This window comes from Pithys albifrons, chromosome 4 (genome assembly GCF_047495875.1).
Source record: "Pithys albifrons albifrons isolate INPA30051 chromosome 4, PitAlb_v1, whole genome shotgun sequence".
NCBI lineage: Eukaryota > Metazoa > Chordata > Aves > Passeriformes > Thamnophilidae > Pithys > Pithys albifrons.
In genome coordinates, this window is record NC_092461.1 from 79,964,025 (window position 1) to 79,970,024 (window position 6,000).

Genomic DNA, 6,000 nt, shown 5'->3' on the forward strand with positions numbered 1-6,000 from the left:
TGGGCACAAGTGCCAATCTCCTGAAAAAATAAGTAAATGAAGAGCCACTTACCTTTCTGCAAGTGCCCCAAAAGAATGACGATGCACAGATTTTCAGCAGCCAAAGACATGACACCTTGAAAACTAGAAGCATGATCATGCAACATTTCCCAAGAGAGGAAAAAGTGAATACCATTAGAAATAAATGTGGCCAATACAGTTTTAATTCATCAAATTCTTAATTAAGACGATAAACTGCACAGTAATACAGGGCTGAGATTCGCAAACATGAATAAATTTTAGACAGAGTCTAGGAGAAAGAGCTGTTCAGTTTTGGGGTGGGGTTTGGTTTTTTTTGTTGCTGTTGTTTTTGTTTTTTTTTTTTTGTTTTGCTTTTTTTTACTGTTTATTACAGATTTTTCTAAGTATCATAAAGAAGTCTGTAAATAGATCCCAAAAGCCTAATTTCCATCTAGGGAATCTCTCTAGCTGATCATATTGCCACCCTGAAATCAGAATACCTCACACCCATTAATGAGTATCTTCCAACAGTCCTGTAAGTAAACTGAATTGGTATCTTTCTGTTATAGATAGAAGTCAAATTAGAGAAGCTGAACCCAAAGCAAAGTCCAGTCAGCAAGAAACATGATCTAGATAAATTCAAGAGGTTTAAATGAAAGACTGAGTGGCTCACCTAAAACAGTACTGCATATACAACTGTGCAGTGGAATCAAAGTAATCACTGTTCCCACCTGCCACACCTCTGCAAGTTGCCAGTCCCCCTTCACCGAGACAGACGAATGAATTACAGTCCAAAATTCAGAGACTTTCCATCACTAAGGAATTCTTTTATACAGCAAGGAATTCAGTCAAGTCCTTAGTTAATGACTCTGGATCTAGCAGAGACATTGTGAAACATGAGCAGAGACTTTAAATCACCTCACACACAACCGCTGTCTCCCGACATGGGCCACGCCATACCATTCTGCACTAGAAGCAAAAGATGGGTTGGCAGTCCACCACAAGTGAAAGCCTCATCTTCAAACCTTTTCTGATTCTATAACATTAAAAATAAGTATTTTTGCATGTGTCTTTCTCTTTTCTATAAAAACTCTTTTAAGACTCTGATCATTCCATAGCTTATTGGTGTATGTAACTTGACATAGGTCATAAAATTAGGCATTTGCTCAGGTCTTCAAAGAACCTAAAGGAGAGAAGCAAAAAAGCATTTATGACCCATAGCAAAACAGCTAGCCAATGAACTAAGGAGAAAAGTCAGCTTTATAATGAATTAAGACATTTACAAACTTACCAAAAAATACTACCAGAGTCCTCAATAAATCAGTTACACACAATGCACCTTCCTAACTTGCCCTATGCAGTTAAAAGAATAGGGATTTCATCATGCAAGGCTAAAAAGTAAACAATGTGGCCAAATAAGATACATTAATTTTAAACTGAGTCTCAAAACATCAAATTTGATATAAAAAAAAGAATTTAAAACAGTAGAGTATCAAAACTTTAAATTAGGTTAGCAAGATTCACAGAGCATAATCCATGTCCAATTGAAAAGTATCTATAATAGGACATCCCTACTCTAGCAGAATTTATCACATCCATCAAATCAGTGCTCCTGTCTGACTGCATTTAATCTGTCCTCGGAACAATGGGAGATCTACAAGAAAGTCATACAACTGGATAAAAGAAAAGTTAATTACTGAAGTGGAAAATTAAACCTATGCTTTATACTGAAAACATGTGACTAATGCTATTAAAATGGGTAATTGTTTGCTTCAATTAAAACATTTCTGTCTAACATACCTCTGTTTATGATGGCAATGACATTTTGAAGTAAGAAATTCTCATGTATTTCAGAGTCATGGTTTGGTTGGTTTTTTGGGGGGGCAGGGTTTTGGGGGGTTTCTGCTTGTTTTTCTGCAGACTGAATGGCAAAGCTCTAGCATAAGCAAACCTGTCAGGCACTTTAAAAGCTGTTAGCTTTAATTGTTACTATGTGTATAGTTGTACATAACTGTTCACCTAATAGTGAAGCCCAGTTATGTTCAGATCTGTAACTCATTTGAAATACAAAAGGGGAAAGCTGCTCCTTCTTACTTCCCAAGCTGACAGTTGGACTCTTTTCCCTTATTTGACCTAAGATCAAGAAATCCAGAAACAAGATTGGAATACACTTATACATATTTTTTTTTTAAAAATCAAGTCTCTCCAACAGAAGCAGTCAATGAGATCTTACTGTTTTTCAGGGGTATAAGGTTTCCCATACAAACCTGAAAATAAAGACTGAAATTTCACACCAGCATTACAAATTTTATGTTTCAACATCCTGGTTTAAATTCTATTTAATACTTTAAGAGCAAGAATATAGTAGTCATGGTTGTTATATATCTTAGTGGAGAATCTGGACAAAATAGTAAAATATTATTGGGAAAAATATTAAATTCAGTAATAGCTGTGATATAAAATAAGGCCCCTTTTAAAAAGAAAATATTCCAATGCTGTTAACTTTGGGGTGGGGGGGTGGGGGGGTGGAATCTTGTTAGAAGAAAAGCACAGAAACCCATGAGAAATATCAGAGAACAGGAATATTTCCAGGGAAGAACTTTTCACTGAAAGAAGGCAAACCTCAGCAAAGAACACCTGCTGAAGCCTCAGCTACACAACTCAATAAGTACATTTAAACCTCATTAATCTGAAGTACATACCAGGTAGAAATGCAAGAAAACCTATAGATTTTATAATTAGGCCTTCAAATGGATTCATATTTATACACGGAAATCAATCAAAATCAGTAATTTGAAAGCTTTAGGTTTACCACCAAATTCTAAACTAGAAAGACAGAAAAAACAGTTGTTATGATAACATCAGTCTAACAGGCATCACCTAATGAAATACAGAACCTACTTGGGATTTATATTATTTGCAGTAAATAAAAAGAGTGATTATTTTTTACACAGCAAGTTATTTAAAATAGATGTAAATAACTATGAAGTGACTATTGTTTACTTTGAATGCTTGCAAAGATTAGCGCATGTTGAAAAAATATATTTTTTCATCCTTTTGGGATTACAGTTTTGCCCTTCAGTGGATTAAATACCTATTGTCTTTTATTAATAACTACTTTCTCCTCAACTTGAGCAATTTGTCACCATTCAAGGCTGCATAGAATTGCTGGATAAGAGGCAAACAGAAATGAAGCACACAGATCTCCCTCTCCAAAATCCCCCAAGTCTACCAGCAGTGGATGCTGCAAAGGAATTATGTCTGATCCTTTCTGTTGCCTGGCTGCTTCTCACAAACACTGTGCAATAAGTGCTGTGTTTCATCACCATGTAAATGTGGTGCCACAGCTGGCCAAGTCCTGCTCCACTCCTTCTCCTAACTCTAGCAACGTGCTCCTGCCACTTACCTTGGGTCAAATCTAATGAATTGGTTTGACAAGAGAGGTCAATTTAAAACTAACTCACTGAAGCACTGAATTGCTTTGTTATAAGAATTCACTCAACTGGCTTCTTCTAAAGCAACAGAAGCTACTAAATCTGAGGCAAACAAACCAGAGGAAACAGGTGCAAAAGGTAACAGCAAAACCAGGAGAGAACAGAATTACCCCTTTTAGTAACAATTTGAAGTTTTACAATGGCAGTCGAAACACAAACTTGCTGCCTTAAGAGGCAGCTCCTCAATAACTGAAGTCACTCTAAATTGAGGCTGCTCTTCCACTGACCCTAGCACCGAGGCAATCATGTGGGGCTGCTAAGAAGGTTAAGAAAAAAATGCCTCAAAACAGTTATTACTGTTCAGGCTCTTCAGCTCTCTATGAATTGGTTCACTGAGACCTTACATGAGTGCTACTGCAGACAGAAAAACAACAATAAACTGCAGCAACCACAACTTGGTTATCTTAAGTCACTGTAGAGGAGATTCCTTGACTTTGTTTAGTGGTTTTGTAAACTTTGGAACATAGAAATATCTCATGATTTAGCTGTGTCTTGGGAATAAAGCTCTGGTGCATTACTTCTCTCTTTTAGTTACCACCTATGACAGACAAATAGGTTTGAGTTAAACAGAGTGCTAAGCCTGTTTCCATGCTCAAAGAACACTGACACTAGAACATCTTTGGATCAAAGTCAATAGCAATTACATTGTTACCAAGATAGCACATACTATCCAGCATATTACTCAGCAACCAAAATATTAGACCTACCATAGTTTTATGCATGGTAAATTCTACCAGGTGGAATTCTTTTGAACTTCCCCTGAACCTCTTTACCTTCACAAGTGCTCAAAAATGAAGAATACAACAAGAACGAAAGAACATAACTTAGCAATGAGATCTGTCAAGACAAGACAAACTTTTAGGGAGTGAGTTGTCACTCACTACACCAGTTTAAATGAGAAGGTCCTGTTCCTTCCTCTTCCTCAGTTTACCATCATCCTTGCTCTTACCTGAATACTTTGATCACTTACCTTGCACTGACAGAGAAGCTCACCAGACACCTTTCTGGGCAGGAAAGGAGTCAAGAAGGAACAAGATTCACTCCTTCAGCAGAATTAAGCTTTACCATACAAAGTATACTTTGCTATGCCTTTAGAAAACTGTACTCAACACCAAGCTTTATAACAGAACACAAACAAATAAAAACAATGCTTAAGTTTTTTAAAAAAATAAATATTTCATTGTAAACTATGCTTCCATACAAAAGAAACCACTTTCTATTCATTTTACATATTCACAAAGCAATTGGATCAAATTCTATTGCTATCTAAGAAAACATTCCTTAGTGTCCTAACCAGATCTCATGCAAACTTCAGTTATTTTCTAACAGGAAATGAGAGAATCATAATGGATTTATCTGGGATACAAAGAAGATGGATGCCTAGGTATAAAGAAAAAAGTGTTAAATGTGCTTACATATAGACAGTCAGTATAATCAGATATATCTAGTAGTAGAGTTACATGATACTTCATGGCTTTCACAGCCAGAGAAACTAAATATATACACTGATTCTAAATGCTGGAGATTCAAGTAATCAGAAAAGATCAAAAAATTATGACCTGAGACTACTGACGTCTTCAGCACTGAAAACACATTCTTTAATATAATGAATCCTAAATATGCTAAAAACAAAACTGCATTTAATTGTACTACAGTTTAATAAAAGGAGTGCTTAGAACATTTTTACACTACATTCTTGCTTTTACTCTAACGCTTCTCCTTTACTTTGCCCATGCAACCTTAAGCACAACAGGAATATGTGAACAAGCTTTGACAGTATGCAAAATTAGAACAAACTAGTATTTTGAAAGACAGAGTCTTGGAAACTCATCTCTGTAAAAACCAATTATGCTGCTGATGAGTACCAAACAGACACAAATCATCTGCAGATAACTGATAACCTCCCTTGAAGAGGAATTCCTGCCTGGAAGTCCATACAATCTTGTGTCAGTACCATTTCCAAATTCTGTAGTAGAAAGAAGTTAAGGTTTTCATCTTGGAGTGGAGCTCTGCTGTACTCCATCCTCCTGTCTGAACAATATGCAGTGACACTACGGTGCTTTGTTTCTGTAAACACTGCTTGTGGTACCCTTGACCCTGAAAAAAATGGATTTTCATTAGTGAAGAATGAAAATTTAGATGCAGGGATAACTGGTCTTCAGAATATTTTTAAAAGACAAAAATACCCTAAGTTGCTTGCATATGCAGATTACTTAAATGTATAAACAGACCATTGGGAGGAGATTATAAAACTACAAGTAGGATCCTACACTGTAGGATTGGGGTGGGTTTGGTTGTTGTTTTTAACAGAATGGATTTGCATCAGAAAATACATTTTTCTAAACAGAAGAAAAGCTTTCATGTTTTGGTGGAAAAAGTAGTAAATAGCTCTCATGAGTTAATGATTTCATAAAGATTATCTATATCTGATGCATTACATCTATTAATTTGTCATAGTTCTGAATGAAAATACAACTTTAAATCTATTGATTGTATAACATGTAAC